Below are 17,608 nucleotides of genomic sequence, written 5' to 3' on the forward strand. Positions count from 1 at the left end.
TTTTCTCTCCCCCAGCCCCAAAATGGACAATTGAGTGCTTAAAAAAAAAGAAAGAATGTGGGAGCATTGCTAATATCCAGGGCAAATCATTCATGTATTAATTGGGCTGCCCCTTTAAGGAGGAGACAGCCTTCCATCTTTCACTTGGAGAAGGACGTTTGGAATTCAGAACAGCAGCCCCCAGAATGACCCCAGGATACTTCTGGTGTCCTTATCTCTTCCCTTGATACTTCCAGGAGGTAATGTGACAGGTCTTCCTGGGGTGGTGTCAAGCGTGTTTGAAGGCCCCTCGGGTTAATATTTTCTCAGCCCTAGGCCACTTGATTGACGATGGGTGGACTTCAACTCCCAGAAGCCCCCAGTCAGCCTGGGGATTTCTGGGAGCTGAAGTCCACCCATTGGCAAGGCCGAGGAACCCCTGTGTAGAAAGAGGTTGTGGGCAAGAGGCATCGCTTAGTGGAAGGCGCATTTAAATAAAAGTTGGGCTTATTTGGGCTATGTTCCTTCTGAAGTTTAGTTCTGTCTGCAGCTCAAGCTGTTTCGAAGGATGATCCTCTGTGTGTGTGTGTGTCTTTTGTCTGAAGTGCAGTTCTGAACATGCTTCCCCCAGCTTCCCCCCCCCTCCAATGTGAAATGCGATAACCTAATATTTATCTTCAGTTTCAAAGCCGGGACCCCCCCCTCCTCTTGGCTTCCTGTCCCCTCCCTCCCTCTTTAATTTTACGGGAAAGCGCCTTTTAATAACGGTTCCTGGGGTGGGGTGACAAAGCCCCCCCCAGGGTCCCTTCCCCAGAGAGGACGATCCCGCCCGCCGCGTGGGGCGCGCTCCCCTCCTCTCCCCGAACAACAGCTGCATTTTTAATGACGGATGATTGCCTTTCATAAACAGACCTTTAAAAATTAAAATAATATTGATCCTTTTTCATTTAGGCTCTATTAAAACAGCAGGCGATATATCTTCCTAATAGCCCTAGGACAGATCCGCGGTTAAATATAGAGTGGAGGAGGTACTCAGAGGCTTTAAGTAAAGGGTACGTCTTTAGCTGCCTTTTCTATAGCCAGTTTCAGATTTGGTTCCTTTCCCCCCCCTTCCCACTAAAAGCGGCCGATCCCTCCTAAAGAATCTCCTTCATCGACCTAATGCACGTGAAGGTAATTTTAAGGTAATTTTCTTTCCATGCTCTCCCCCCCCCCACCTTTCTGTGAAGCTCATGTGTAGATTTCTAAGTGGGCTTTTCCCCCCCCCCAAGGCATCCAATTGATTTTTCAACTTGCACGGTGGTGTATTTCCTAGAAATTAAAAATGTTGCTTCTTTGTAGGGACAAAAAAGGAGTAGAAGTTCCCTGGCGTCATTTTTTTTTCTCTCCTAATAATGCTGTTCAGGTTGAAAGGTCTTGATGTAGTTGAGCAATCCCCCCCACCTTTTCCTCCTCCTCCTCCTCCTCTTCCGACTACTATTACTACTACTCCCACACCCCATTCCTTTCTAGCACTGATGACGTTACCTAGTTGGGTCATGAAACGTCTGCAAGAAAACCACCCAGCTCAGAGAGCACCTAGGACTCCACAGTTAAACTGTGAGCTACTGCGTTCTCTTCTGCTGGTAGATATTTTTGCATTTTTGCTGAGTTGAACCCGGTTTGAAAGACCATGCCATTGCCTTCTGATAGGAGAATACTTAACCTCCCCCTTTGCTCTTCGGTGCAGTATTAGAGTCTTTATTTGTTCAGAATAAATGGCTTTTTTTATGGTGTCAAAAAAAAAAGAAAAATAATTCCCGAGTGGGAGGCCAGTAACCTGCGGAGGGAAGGACCTCAAAATGGATTATGGTTTAAGGTTACCCTCCAGAGTAGTTTGATTGTGTTACGATTTGGGCTTTTAGGGTTTGCTTGTCTTGAGATGATCAGGAGCAATATAAATATTGAGGAGAATCAACTCCATCAAGGCCATTAGAAGCTTATTGGCCGATGGACAACAAAAAGCAAGATCTTGATCCCCCCCCCCCCCTCAGGTCTGAATCCTCTCCCTGGGGTTGGATGCTTGTCTGTCTCACCCCCATCTCTGTTTATTTTTCTGGTGAAGACTTAAGAGCTTTCTGGTTTAGGCCCTTTGAAGCTGGAATGTACCGCCTGGCCTCCTGTAATTGATACCCGTGGAACTTTTACTGCTATTCTGTTTGTGCTATGATAATCTCTTTGTTTGCAGCGTTGAGACACTTGCCTGTTCCCTGGTTACAAATATAAAATCCATGGCAGATGAAACAGGCTGGGGCTCTTCTTTCTGTGAAAGTGTGTGTGTGTGTGTGGGGGGGGGAGATATTGATTTTGGTTTCCTTAGGCATCAGTGTGTTGTTGTAAATGATTCAGGTAGGGTGTGCGTTCAACAAACCCGTGAGCCAGTAACTCCTGCAAAGCTTTTTTTGGCAAGGTTAAAAACACCTTTGTATCTTTGAAAAAATTATTGGTGTTTCAGAGATAGGGAGAGAGAGAGAGAGGAAGGGAATGAGGGAGGGAGGGAGAAATGATAGCTAGAGACAGGCGGAGAGATGAGAGAGAAATGATAGGTAGATAGATGGAAAGAGACAGAGATGAGAGATGAGTGAGAGATGGTAGAGACGAAACTGCAGAGAGTGAGATGATAGAGAAATGATAGACAGGAAGAGAGAGAGAAATGATAGGTAGATAGGTAGATAGAAGATAGAGACGATAGAGAGCGAGAGAGATGATAGAGAGGATAGATGACAGAGATGGGAGCGAAAGGATAGGTAGATAGAGATGATAGAGAGATGATAGAGAGGGAGGGAGAGATGATAGATGATAGAGATAAGAGCGAAAGGATAGGTAGGTAGGGATGATAGAGAGGGAGAGGATAGAGAGGGAGAGAGAGATGATAGATGATAGAGATAAGAGCGAAAGGATAGGTAGGTAAGGATGATAGAGAGGGAGAGAGATGATAGAGAGGGAGAGAGATGATAGATGATAGAGATGAGAGCGAAAGGATAGGTAGGTAGAGATGATAGAGAGGGAGAGATGATAGAGAGGGAGAGATGATAGATGATAGAGATAAGAGCGAAAGGATAGGTAGGTAGGGGTGATAGAAAGGGAGAGAGATGAGAGAGAGAGGATAGATGATAGAGATGAGAGCGAAAGGGTAGGTAGGTAGGGATGATAGAGAGGGAGAGAGAGAGAGCTACTTCAAACTTTTCTGTGGGTGTTTTCAATCATAATTGTGTCTTGGACTCTTAAGTGCCCTCGTAGAGCACGTTTAATATTGGATTGGCTGTTTTCTTTTCTTACTTTTCAATGTGCTAAACCATGAACCTCTTTTAATTGGAAGAGCTGGCGAGTGTGATAATGACTCCGGGCGAGGGGAGAAGCGTGTTTATTTATTTATTTGTCATCCCTGTGTAAACCGTGTAAGATCTTGAGAAGGCCCAGGCCGGTGTTTCTCAACCTTGGCAGCTTGAAGATGTGTGAACAGGCTGGCTGGGGAATTCTGGGAGTTAGGAGCCCACACATCTTCAAGCAGCCGAGGTCGAGAAACCCTAGCTCAAGCTTGTTCTTTCCTGAGTGATAAAAACTTTGCATCGAACTGGAGAGTGAAGGTTTCGCATCTTGCTGAAATGGCAAAGATCTCGGCTTATTTGAAGGACCATTCAAATGAACAATTTTTATCAATATGGAGAAGATGGATTGTTTATATTCAAAATAAGCATAGAATGGTGGAATATAGGTTAGGTTTTTAGATAAAAAAATTTTTTTTTTCTTCTTTTTATATATATACTTATATTTCACCTATTTATGTAGAATTATATTTTGTGGAGTTAGGGATATTAATATAAGGTTACTTTTAGATGAATAGTATTCTGGGAATAGGTTTGGGAAGTCCGGGTGGGGGGTGGGGAGGGGGTTTTCCAATTGTGATATACTTGTGTTTGCTTTTTTTTATGTTGAAAATAATAAAAAAAAAATTTTTTGAAAAAAAAAACAAAAAAAAACAAAAAACTTTGCATCGGGTTGCTTAAGCAGTTCATTAAAAAATAAACGAAAAACAACGACATCTCACCTACCTTCATAAAATAGTGTCATATCGTAGATGATGTCGTTTCTCTCGCCCTCTGTTGAGAGAGGGCTGCTCAGTTTTGACATAGATGGCCCCCTCTCAACAGAGGGGGAGGAATACAATATCATCTATCTCCAGTCTACAACACCGTCCTTTCAGCAGTTCCAAGAAGGCTCCACGCCCATTTGCACCACTCAGGTGACCCTGAGGACACAGGTAAACCTCCAAGTGGCCTCAAGGACTCTCCAAAAGGATGCAAATGACCAGCTGTCTGCAAGGAGTATAAATCCTTCCATTCCCCGCCATCCGGTCAGAGCTGAAGAAGCCTCTTGGAAGACAAGCGGAACGTCTTCAAAGAAAAAACAAGAAAGTCCAGTTGCATCTTGAAAAAAAGCACCTTGGGGACAAGCACGACCTGGATGATGGAGCATCTCCACAGACATCTTTCTAAGAAGCATTTTTCCCCACTGAGAATTCACACAAACACCCACGCCCCGACACCCACCCACCCAGATACATCCCTGCCCTGAAGCAGAATTTCACTCCCTCTAGTTTCTGAATCTGTAAAGAGAGAAAGTTGAGAGGTGGGGTGGGGTGGGAAACAGTTTTGAGAAGATTGTGTGGTGGTGGTGGGGGGAAGCTCAGCCGGTCACAACGGTGTGTCAGGCACCCTCTTTCTGTGTGACTGTGTCTCTTGTTTCTGAAGCAAGCTTGTAAATAACCAATCCCTTGTGGAAACTCCCCACCAGAGGACATACGCAAAGTGGAAGATAATTATTGTGGATTTCCCCCCCCCTCCCCCTTTCTTCCAAGCTGCCAGCAAGTTACTCACGTAGGTAAGTGTTGAGGGGTGTGTGTGAGTGTGCCTCTCTCTCTCTCTCTCTCTCTTTCTTAGTGTGTGCAAATTCACTAAGCTGCAACTTTGCAGATTTAAAGAACCTGTCTGTTTATCTGAAACAGTCATAGTTATGCTTGCAAGCTGCTTAGGATGGCAATGAAGCTCTCAGTGTCCCATTCCCCTAGTGTCATCAGAGGCACCAAAAATAAATACTAAAAGAGTATTGTCTCCACCTTGCTTCAAGTTTCAGTATCCTTCCTTTTGTTATTTAATAATAACAACAACAACAACAACAACAACAATAATAATAATAATGATAATAATAATAATAATAATAGTAATAGTAATAGTAATAGTAATAATAATGTTGGAAGGGACCTTGGAGGTCATCGAGTCCAGCCCCCTGCTCAGGCAGGAAACCCTATACCATTTTAGACAAATGGCTGTCCAGTCTCTTCTTAAAAACTTCCAGTGTTGGAGCATTCACAGATTCTGGAGGCAGGTTGTTCCACTGGTTAATTGTTCTGACTGTCAGGAAGTTTCTCCTTAGTTCTAGGTTGATTCTCTCCTTGATCAGTTTCCATCCGTTGCTTCTTGTCCTGCCTTCAGGCGCCTTGGAAAATAGCTTGACTCCCTCTTCTTTATGGCAGTCCCTCAGATACTGGAAGACTGCTATCATGTCTCCCCTCTTCCTTCTCTTCATTAAACTAGACAGACTCAATTCCAGCAGCCTTTCCTTGTATGCTTTGGCCTCCAGTCCCCTGATCATCTTTGTTGCTCTTCTCTGCACTCTTTCTAGAGTCTCAACCTCTTTTTTACATCGTTTCATCATTTCCTTAATCCCCGCTTGAAAACCTCGGATCAAGCAGGAGGAGATCTGGTAGCACTTTCCCCAAGTAACAGATTTTAATCATCCGCTCTCAAAAGCTGGTGGCTTTTAATAAAATTTGTCCACTGGAAAAGGTGCTAACCAGACTCCTCCTGATTTTTGGGCTTCCGTAAAGTAGCACGGCTCTCTTTTTCTACAAGGGCGGATCGGCAAGGGGCTGAAAAACATGAATTTGGGTCCAGCTTCNACATCTTTCTAAGAAGCATTTTTTTGCCACTGAGAATTCACACAAACACCCACGCCCCAACACCCACCCACCCAGATACATCCCTGCCCCGAAGCAGAATTTCACTCCCTCTAGTTTCTGAATCTGTAAAGAGAGAAAGTTGAGAGGTGGGGTGGGGTGGGAAACAGTTTTGAGAAGATTGTGTGGTGGTGGTGGGGGGGGAAGCTCAGCCGGTCACAACGGTGTGTCAAGCACCCTCTTTCTGTGTGACTGTGTCTCTTGTTTCTGAAGCAAGCTTGTAAATAACCAATCCCTTGTGGAAACTCCCCACCAGAGGACATACGCAAAGTGGAAGATAATTATTGTGGATTTCCCCCCCTCCCCCTTTCTTCCAAGCTGCCAGCAAGTTACTCACATAGGTAAGTGTTGAGGGGTGTGTGTGAGTGTGCATCTCTCTCTCTCTCTTTCTTAGTGTGTGCAAATTCACTAAGCTGCAACTTTGCAGATTTAAAGAACCTGTCTGTTTATCTGGAACAGTCATAGTTATGCTTGCAAGCTGCTTCGGATGGCAATGAAACTCTCAGTGTCCCATTCCCCTAGTGTCATCAGAGGCACCAAAAATAAATACTAAAAGAGTATTGTCTCCACCTTGCTTCAAGTTTCAGTATCCTTCCTTTTGTTATTTAATAATAATAACAACAACAACAACAATAATAATAATAATGATAATAATAATAATAATAATAGTAATAGTAATAGTAATAATAATGTTGGAAGGGACCTTGGAGGTCATCGAGTGCAGCCCCCTGCTCAGGCAGGAAACCCTATACCATTTTAGACAAATGGCTGTCCAGTCTCTTCTTAAAAACTTCCAGTGTTGGAGCATTCACCGCTTCTGGAGGCAGGTTGTTCCGCTGGTTAATTGTTCTAACTGTCAGGAAGTTTCTCCTTAGTTCTAGGTTGCTTCTCTCCTTGATGAGTTTCCATCCGTTGCTTCTTGTCCTGCCTTCAGGCGCTTTGGAGAATAGCTTGACTCCCTCTTCTTTGGGGCAGCCCCTGAGATACTGGAACACTGCTATCATGTCCTCCCTCGTCCTTCTCTTTGTTAAACTAGACATACCCAATTCCAGCAGCCTTTCCTTATATGCTTTGGCCTCCAGTCCCCTGATCCTCTTTGTTGCTCTTCTCTGTACTCTTTCTAGAGTCTCAACTTCTTTTTTATATCGTTTCATCATTTCCTTAATCCCCGCTTGAAAACCTCGGATCAAGCAGGAGGAGGTCTGGTAGCACTTTCCCCAAGTAACAGATTTTAATCATCCGCTCTCAAAAGCTGGTGGCTTTTAATAAAATTTGTCCACTGGAAAAGGTGCTAACCAGACTCCTCCTGATTTTTGGGCTTCCGTAAAGTAGCACGGCTCTCTTTTTCTACAAGGGCGGATCGGCAAGGGGCTGAAAAACATGAATTTGGGTCCAGCTTCAAGTCTCTGTAGCTGAGCCTCAGAGTCTTGGGAAGACCAATGTACTGATAGAAGGGAATATTGGCTGTTCGAGGGTCCTTGGTGTTCTCCGAGCTGGGTGGCTTTCTTGCAGACGTTTCACCACCCTGCTAGGTAACATTATCAGAGCTAGAAGGGAGTAAAGTTTGCAGAATGGAGGAGGAGGAAGAGGATTATGGGGTCCTTGGTGCTCTCTGAGCTTGATGGTTTTCTTGCAGACGTTTCATTACCCAACTAGGTAACATCATCAGTGCTAGATGTGGGAGGAGGAGGGAGGGAGCGAGGGGAGGAGGAGTAGTAAACAATTTTATATACTCTGTATGTTGTATACTCTTAGCTTGTTTGTCTGAGTTAGTCGTTCCTTGATTGGGGTTATTTTTTGCTTCTTGATGCTCGGCCAAATCTTAATCTTGGTGTGAATTTCCTCAAAAGCCTCTTATTAATTCAACTTGGTGAAAGACACCCCCCCCCCGGGGAAAGGAGGCCTGTCCCGCCTGCAGTGGTCCCTCTGCTCTTTGCTCCAACTATTGGGACAAATGGCCGATTTTTTTTTACTATTTTCTCCCCCCCCCTCCTTCTCACTTTTCCTGCGCAGGCTCCGTATTTGAGGTCCTACACCCTGAATCAGAATAAAATATTGATCTCTTCCATGTAATGGGAATTGCGGCAGCTTTGTTAGGGAACAATGGCCCGGCATACTCAAGTCTAAGGCAGCTGTCTAGATGGAAAATAGGTTCACTTCATTTAGACACTTGCTGGTGTAAAGGGAATTATAAACGCGCTTTCTCTCCCCCCCCCCCCCCCCCCCCAACTACTGAGAGCCACTTACTTACTTATTTGCGGTTCATTCATGACAAATTCTTGATGCGACCGAGTGGTGCTTTTCTTTCCTTCCTTCCTTCCTTCCTTCCTTTTTTGAATAGTCTCCTAACATCTGAGATTAGTGAATCCCAAGCTGGTTAATTAGGTTCAGAAAGAATACATTTGCCTGTTGCCGTGTGTGAGAAACACACCCCACTCATTCTTATTAACGTCGCAGCTTTCTCCCTAGCTGTTAAACAGAGTAGATTGATTTTTACATGGAGCAGAAGGACGGGGTTTGTGAACGCAGAAGGACGGGATTGTGACATACGAATGTGTGTGTGTGTGTGTGTGTTGCGGATGGATGGCCTTGCCTGGTGTTTTTTTTTTTTTTAAAAGGATGATGAATCTGGGATTGTTCCTTTGAATTCTGCTGCTGCAGGATTGTGGAAGGATTGGAGAGATGCCTGCAACACTTGGAAAATCTAAGGTGAGGATTAAAACAAGAGTCTGCTTCTGCATTCGCAAGTATCCCGTTACATGGCAGGCAGTGAGGGGTCCCTGGTGTTCTCTGAGCTTGCTTGTTTGCTTGCAGGCGTTTCATTACCCTAACTAGGTAACACCCAGGTAACTAGGCACTCCTTACTAGCACTGATGGTGTTATCTAGTTGGGTAATGAAACAGTTCTCCTTCTAGTCGTCTTCCTCCTCCTCCTCCTCCTCTTCCTCCTCCTCCTCCTCCTCCCTGCAAGCCCCACCCCTTACTAGCACTGATGATGTTATCTAGTTAGGCTAATGAAATATCTGTAAGAAAACAAGCAAGCTCAGAGAGCACCAAGGACCCCACACAGTCCTCCTCCTCTTCGTCTTCCTCTTCTTCCTCTTCCTCCTCCTCCTCCTCCTCCTCCTCCTCCTCCTCCTCCTCTTGCACATCCCATTCCCTTCTAGCACTGATGATGTTACCTAGGTGGGTAATGAAATGTCTGCAAGAAAACCACCAAGCTTGGAGAGCACCAAGGACCCCATGGTGATCCTCCTCCTCCTCCTCCTCCTCCTCCTCCTCCTCCTCCTCCTCCCCCCTGCAAGCCCCACCCCTTACTAGCACTGATGATGTTATCTAGTTAGGGTAATAAGACGTCTGCAAGAGAACCACCCAGCTCAGAGATCACCAAGGAGCCCTCATTTCAACCCTGAAATTCTCCTTCCATTGATAGCAGGCTGTCCACAAGGCCCACCCTCTCCCCGAATTGAAAAAGCCGGTGGGCGTATGTGGTTTGATTGCTGGAATAATTTGATTTATGCAGTCTTTCGACACTGAAAAGGAGATGAAATTCCGAGGCATTTGTAGAAACCAAATCCTGGATTTCTTAATCAAACAGGACCGGCCTGACGGCATCCGATATTCTTGGCAGCGAATAAAGACGTGTCCTGCCGGCTTTGATTCCCCGATAGCCTTTTCAAGCCGAGCGTAATTGCTGTCGATATCACTCTGGACCTTGCCGCTATTATTATTAGCAGCTTTCCTTTTCAAGCCGATCCAATAATTTGGGGCGTCTGGGCCTCGTCTTTGCCCTCCCCGCCACCTCCCCACCGGCCAGCTTTTGTTTTCTTCTTTGGCCCGCAGCCTGACATGAATAAAACATCTGTGGTAATTTGCAGGGGCGGAAGTGGCTTCTGGGTATTCCCCTTTTTGATGGCTCCGGGAGGTATTTACAGGAATTCCTTCTGCTTGTGTAACGCCCCAGGAGAGGAGGGCCTTTGATGGAAACCCCTGGCCATAATAAGGCTGATCCATTACCTGGCCCCAGCTGCATTGAGGATTATAATAATAATAATAGTAAAGTTGGAAGGAACCTTGGAGGTCATCTAGTCCAACCCCCTGCTCAGGCAGGAAACCCTATACCATTTCGGACAAATGGCTGTCCAGTCTCTTCTTAAAAACTTCCAGTGTTGGAGCATCCACCAGGATGTTCCACTGGTTAATTGTTCTCACTGTCAGGAAGTTTCTCCTTAGTTCGAGGTTGCTTCTCTCCTTGGTTAGCTTCCACCCATTGCTTCTTGTCCTGCCTTCAGGCGCTTTGGAGAAGAGCTTGACTCCCTCTTCTTTGGGGCAGCCCCTCAGATACTGGAAGACTGCTATCATGTCTCCCCTCTTCCTTCTCTTCATTAAACTAGACATACCCAATTCCAGCAACCGTTCCTCATATGTTTTAGCCTCCAGTCCCCTAATCATCTTTGTTGCTCTTCTCTGCGCTCTTTCTAGAGTCTCAGCATCTTTTTTACATTGCCACATTTACGTAGCCACAGCTGCGTGGCTTGAGATTGTGGCATTTCTGCCCTTCTTCCCCTCTCCTTCCCCTTGGTAGAGGTAATCCCCCTCCTCCTCCTCCTCCTCCTCCTCCTCCCCCTCCTCCTCCTCCCCTCTGCCTCCTAGCACTGATGATGTTACCTAGTTTAGTAATGAAATGTTTGCAAGAAAACAAACAAACTCAGAGAGCACCAAGCCTCCACAGCTTTTCCTACCCCCCCTTCCCCGTTGAAGACAGCAGAGGATTTTTACAAAGGGACTCAGCGCTATTGATTGAAACCTTTAAAGCCCGATTTGGCTGCCTCGGCAACATTTGGTGGTAAATCTTAATTTAAAAACCCAGCAGCACTTAAGGTCACTCAGAGCCTCCCTGTGCATTGCCAGTATTGATAATTTTCTCCCCCAGAACCCACGGAATGCTGAACGTTGCATTTCCAAGTTAACCAAGCAAAGCTGTATGAATAATAATAATAATAATAATAATAATAATGAAAAAAGGCATTACAAAGGTAGGGCGGGACAGCGGTGATCTTAGCAAAGCAATTCCCCTCGGGAAGACGTTTTGCATTTGTGTGTGGTTCCTTGGGCTTACTCGCCCTGGAGACTTCAGCTTGCAAGCCACGGTGGGAACGGCACCGTAATAGAAGCAGAAATGAGTGGTTTACAATGTGGAACTGCTGAGCACATAATCTGACAGGTAGCACAGGTGCCCTCCAGGTATCTCCAGCCCCATCAGCAAGAAGGGAGATGCAAAGAAACGCCTGACTAATCATCCCACAGATGCTTTTTTCAGGAGGCAACCGAACTTTCTTTCCTTTTGAAAATGTTTCGCTTCTCCTCCAGGAAGTTTCTTCAGCTTCCTGAGAACTGGCTGGGGAATTCTGGGAGTTGGAAGTCCACCCCTCTTCCAGTGGCGGAAGTCGAGAAACACTGCTCTCGAGGGCGCTAGAAAACCAAACCACAAGGGAAACTCACCCCAAATGGAACGTGGCTTGTGCATTGGCACTTCAGGATGGTGGAAGTTTTGAGGCTTTCCTTCCTAGCCACGAAATGGCCCAGTATATAGCAGGAGATGCAGAACCGCTTTTGAGGGTTTGGCTTGGAGAAAAAGTCTCAAGCAGTCTTGTCTTCCTTACTGAACTCTGGAGCAATTTCTTAAGAGGCTGCTTTTTGGAATAGATTAGATAGATAGATAGATAGATAGATAGATAGATAGATAGATAGATAGATAGATAGATAGATAGATAGATGATAGATAGATAGATAGATAGATAGATAGATAGATAGATAGATAGATAGATAGATAGATTATATATATAGATATATAGGGCTCCCCCAACCCAGAACTCTGCGAGGGGAGGGTGGATGGTGACATACACACAGTTAAGGGATGCAAGAAAAGAACAACAACTTATGCAAAAATTATGGCCAAAACACAGCTTAATCAATTAGGACCGATGACAAGGTCCAGGAGTTGGGTGCAAATGTTGAACAACCTATAAAAGAAACTCTCCCACTGACTAGCATCTAACCCTGATGATGTCGGTAGTGTACCGACGAAAGCTTGGTAATTTTATTAAACTTTTTCAGTTTATAATATTCCTGGTGCTCACATTTATTTTATTTGTTCAGAATACACACACACACACACACATCACATACACATGCACATACACATACACATACACATACATACACATACACACATATATATATATATGATAGATTGTGTTTTTCTTCCTGGCCGAAATCGCTTCTAAGACTGAAAGATCTGGTTCGTATGTAGAACGTGCCCTCTATATGGACAGAGTTTTCGTATGATTCCCCCCCCCCCATGGTAAATATTGTACCTTGACTCTAGTGTGACCTATTCACCTGTCCTTCTTGAGGTAAGGCCCAGCAGCTCCCCCCTGCTTCCCCCTGCTAAGAATAAAAAACCGGATGCTGGCCAAGCCTTATTAAAAAAAAAATACACTGCTTTTTTCTAAACGCAGCAGTCATAGTTTGAGATGAATGCCTTTTGTTCCTGGTCCTGTTTCTACAAGATTGCTTTATTTAGACTTTTGTCCTTGGGTAATATATAATAACAACTGCCAAGACAGGGCCAGCACAAATCTGTTTGCAGGGCTGGGAGTCTTTAATCATTCCTTCAAGGCTGTTGGTCTTGGCTGGGTCGGGCGAGCTAACTATGAAGTGGCTTTGTAGCTATCAAGGAGTTTCTGTGCCCTGGGATTGCTTAAAGGAAACAACTGATACAAAAGAATATGTGTAGGTCAGGGTTGAACTATGGGGTCCTTGGTGGTGATTTTCTTCCAGATGTTTCTTTACCCATCATGCTAGAAGGGGTTTGCGGAGGAGGAGGAGGAGGCCTGTGGGGTCCTGAGTTTGGTGGGTTTCGTGTTTTTTTTTGCAGATATTTCATTACCAAATTAGAGAACTAGATAACATCATCAGCACATCAGCACTAATTTGGTAATGAAACATCTGCAAGAAAACCAACAAGCTCAGAGAGCACCAAGGACTTATTAAGGAAGCCTTGGTTCTTGGGAGCATTATTAAGGGAAAGCAAATTACGTGCAGTTAGTGGGTGTATGCATTAAATCTTTGCTCTTGGCCTTTTCTCCTGGATTCCTAGAAGCTTTCTGAGGGTACCCTAAGTTCTGAAGATTGGGCAAGTGGGCATGTTCCCACCAGGTGAGCGCCTTTGAGGTCCTTAGGATCCGAAATGGATGCCCTACAGGGGGGCAGAATCTCCTTGACCTCGATCGCTGCAGTTTCCAGCCGCTTTGATCCAGCCTATCTATACATTTTGCACTAGCAGCTTAAAATAGCTCCAGCAAGGATCTCCTGACTGGCTTCTGCAAATACATGCCAGAGGAAGGATCCTGATCCCATCGGTATTTAAGTCTCTTGCTTCTTGAGATTCCTGGAACCGAAGCAGAGATCTCGTTGACGCTGTGATGGGGCTGTGAGAAGAAGGCGGTGATGGGCCCAGATCTGCCACGATCCCGATGGACTGCCCTGTCTGTGATTGCTGCACATCTGGAAAAGGAGATCTCTTTGCCTCATCTTTCCATAGGAATCTTGTTAAGCTCAGTCTTCCCCCTCTTGGTTTCATCCTCAACTTAATTCCCCAATCAGCAGGACCCTTGTCAAGAATTTGGGGAATCGAACTCCACCTTTCTTCGGTCTGCGGAGTGACAAGGAGGACAACTTTTCCACTTTTCCTTCCAGATTCTGATCCGGAAGGGGCTGCTCACCTCCAAGGGGGACCCACCTTGAGATGCCTCCAAACCTTTGAGGTTCACGTAAGCAAGGATTCAGACTTCCCCCCCCCCCCCAGTCTTCGATCTTCTCCCTCGCATCAAAACGATTTCCTCGTAACATCATAGCTACTTGCAAAAAGCGTGCTTTTTGATTCGTGCCTTCGTATTTACAGTCCGTTTTCTTCCTTTTCTATTCATCCCAAAATAGACTTTTTTTTAAAAAAAATCAATAGTTTTAAGACTGGCCTTTGGAACGACGGTTTTAAACTGAAGAGAAGATGGGAAGCTGTTCTCAGGTGGATCTTGAAGAGGGCAAAGTGTCTTTGGACCATGAAATAGAACCGTTTGTTTCACGGTGGACTTCGGTGGACAGCTGCTTTGTTGGAAGGGACCTTGGAGGTCATCTAGTCCAACACCCTGCTCAAGCAGGAAACCCTATTCCATTTCAGACAAATGGCTGTCCAGTCTCTTCTTAAAAACTTCCAGTGTTGGAGCATTCACAATTTCTGGAGGCAGGTTGTTCCACTGGTTAATTGTTCTAACTGTCAGGAAGTTTCTCCTTAGTTCCAGATTGCTTCTCTCCTTGATTAGTTTCCATCCGTTGCTTCTTGTCCGGCCTTCAGGGGCTTTGGAGAATAGCTTGACTCCCTCTTCTTTGGGGCAGCCCCTGAGATATTGGAAGACTGCTATCATGTCCCCCCTCATCCTTCTCTTCATTAGACTAGACATACCCAATTCCAGCAGCCGTTCCTTGTATGTTTTAGCCTCCAGTCCCCTAATTTGATGGGCACAAAGGCTTCATTTAAAAAGGGCGTGAATCGGCTACGTTGGAGGGACTTCCGAGGCCATTTCAGTCAGAGGGATCTATTTTTTGCCTCTCCGTTGGCGGGCCGGGGCTGTGTGTGCCAAGTAAAATGATGCTAATTCAGAGCTGGAAAAAGATCTGTTTCTAATTCTGCCTCCTTTTGAAAGTTTTGTAGCCTTTTATTGCCAAGGCCGAAAAGAGCGGGTCTATATACGGTTCCACAAGGAGCGAATTCCTTCTGTTGTTCTCCTCACTTAAGCTTTGAAAAAAAACAACACATCAACACCCAGGGGATTTCCAGGGAAGAAATTGCCATGTAAAGATCACTCCGGTGGAACGCTGAGCCTCAGACCGTCTCATTGGAATTCCTCTCCAGACAAGGTGAGTTTCCTTCAGTTCTTCGCGAAAGAAGTTTTAAATACAAGTTTTAAGGCCCGAGGGGGGAAAAAAAATATTCTTTCGGAATAAACAGCACAAGGGTGATTAGAAGTTTGATTTTGGAAAGTTGCACATGGATTAAGGGTCCAGATGGATTTGAAATAAGACTTTGGAATTAATTACAAGAGTGGGAAAATGCTTTCGTTTTTGAATTCTTTTCTTTTTTTTAAACCCACCATGATGAGACTTTGAAGGTTGAACACTAGAGGGAACCAGAAGGAAGAGTACAATTAAAGGAGAAGAACACTTACAGTTTGATTTACAGATGCAAAAGGGAGCAAAATGTCAGATGCTGGAGGCATTGAAGGATATTTTGGAACAATGGACCCCAAAGTTATTTTTAAAGTGTCGGGCCTGTGTTTGAAAGATGTAACGGTAGAGGAACAAGTTTCACCAGTCAATACTGAGACTCATCTGAAAGAGAATTGGAAAAATGACAATCTACAAGAATAACAGGGAAAAAAGACTGGATATATAAATGAGACCGGCTGGTGTCCTAACAATTAAAAAGCTATACAAATAACAAACTAAAAGAAGGACCTAGATAATAACCTGTCCTACGTTGGATTTACAAAAGATTTGCTGAATTTGAAAACTTGTTAAAAGATTTTTTTAGAATTTTGTGAGAAGGGACAAAGAAACCACAAACAGAAATAAGTTTCCAGCACATGTGATTCTGGTAACCTTCGTGGACCAAAATCTGTGGTTCAGAAGAGCAGCATTTGAAGGCACTTAGCACATCCGCCCACCATGTTTCTCTTCTAGATTTTTATTGTGTCTTTTCTTTTTCCTCTCACACCCCTTCCCTCCCTCCAATTCACGATAGCAAAGAAGATATTTAATTGCTGGAGCTGTTTGCATGGTACACGTCCCATTATGTTCTGCATAATTAGATTTTTTTTTTCCTCCCTGTGTTTCTCCAGCTAATGTGATTTCTTTCCTTTTTTCTTTTTCCTGGCATGTTGACTGTAGCTCTTACGTTTTCTAAAAAAAATTCCAGAAACCTGCAGATTGCCTACAAATAAGATTTTCTTACCGGCATGGGGGGGGGGGAGGACGACAAGATGCATGTTTCCAATCCCCCCGGCGTTGTACCACTGAATCCAGAATTTAAGGAGTTTTCAAAAAGCCGGGTTCCGATTGACAAATTTCTCTCCTTCCTTATGACTGTTGATGAGAGCAACTGATGGTTGAGTGACTTAAAGGCGGCAGGGGGGCAGGGATATAAAAATAAGTCAATCGGGTGGAATAAGAGATTATTGAGACAGAAGTGTTCAAACTGCAAAGAAAGACTGTCCACATTAGCAGGAATGAGGCGGTCCATCCATAAAGGAGGACAAGATCTGGTGAATTTAATCAGCCGTAATCAAATCTACGTGTGTCCCAGGATAACGTGGCAGGATCCAATCTGGATCGGTCACCGGGACCAGAGCTAGGGTAAGGTGGTCCTGCGATGTGAACCGGAGATTCCTCATCTCCGAGGTCAATGTGTGTGTGTGTGTGAAAAATAAATATAATAAATATCTCGGTCCGTATTTGCACAACTTTTTTTTTAAAACGTCTGCTCCCATCTTTTGGCGCGCTTGGTTCTTGCTGGTCCGCAAGAGGCTGTTTTGCCTGCCAAGTGCTAATCCAGATTTCCTTCAGTGGATTATTTAATGAGCCAGGGAAATCTATTGACAAAATCCTGGCATGATAATCCAACAGTCGGTTTGTCGATATCCTAATCAGGAACGAGACAAGCTGGACTGAGGTGACACCGGGAAATATTTAGTAAAGCCCTTTGGAGCGTGGTGGCAGTTCGCTTAGAGTTTCATTCTTCAGCATGGCGAGAGTATAGATCAGGGGTCTTCAAGCGTGGCCCTGTTATGACTTGTGGACTTCAACTCCCAGAATTCCTCAGCCAGCGTGAGGGAACTATGACTCTTTTATGACTTGTGGACTTCAACTCCCAGAATTCCTCAGCCAGTGTGCCTGGCTGAGGAATTCTGGGAATTGAAGTCCACAAGTCATCAAAGGGCCAAGTTTGAAGACTCCTGGTATAGATAGTCCTCCATAGTTCATTTAACGACCGTTTGAAATCACAACAGCACTGAAAAAAATGACTTATGACCTTTTTCCACACTTACGACCGTTGCAGTCTCCCAATGCTTCATGCGATCAAAATTCAGCCGCTTGGCAGCTGACTCGTATTTATGACGGTCGCAGTCTCCCGGGGTCACGTGACCCCCCTTTTGCGACCTTCTGACAAGCAAAGTCAATGGGGGATCCAGATTCACTTAACAGCCATGTTACTAACGTTAACTGCAGCGATTTGCTTAACAACGGGGGCGAGAAAGATCGTAAAATGGGGCAAAATTCATTTAACACACGGGGGGTTCAAACTCGATTGCGTCTCGGGACACCTGGCGGCGTTGCTCGCCTTTGCGGAGCCCGGCTGGGCGTGGACCGGTTGTGCGTGACGCACCCGCCAGTTTGACACCCCTGACTTAACAAATGCCTCACTTAGCAGCAGAAATTTTGTGTTCCGTTGTGGTCG

The sequence above is a fragment of the Protobothrops mucrosquamatus genome, unplaced genomic scaffold (assembly GCF_001527695.2).
Source record: "Protobothrops mucrosquamatus isolate PMUCROS unplaced genomic scaffold, P.Mucros_1.0 scaffold1329, whole genome shotgun sequence".
Classification (NCBI taxonomy): Eukaryota; Metazoa; Chordata; class Lepidosauria; order Squamata; family Viperidae; genus Protobothrops; species Protobothrops mucrosquamatus.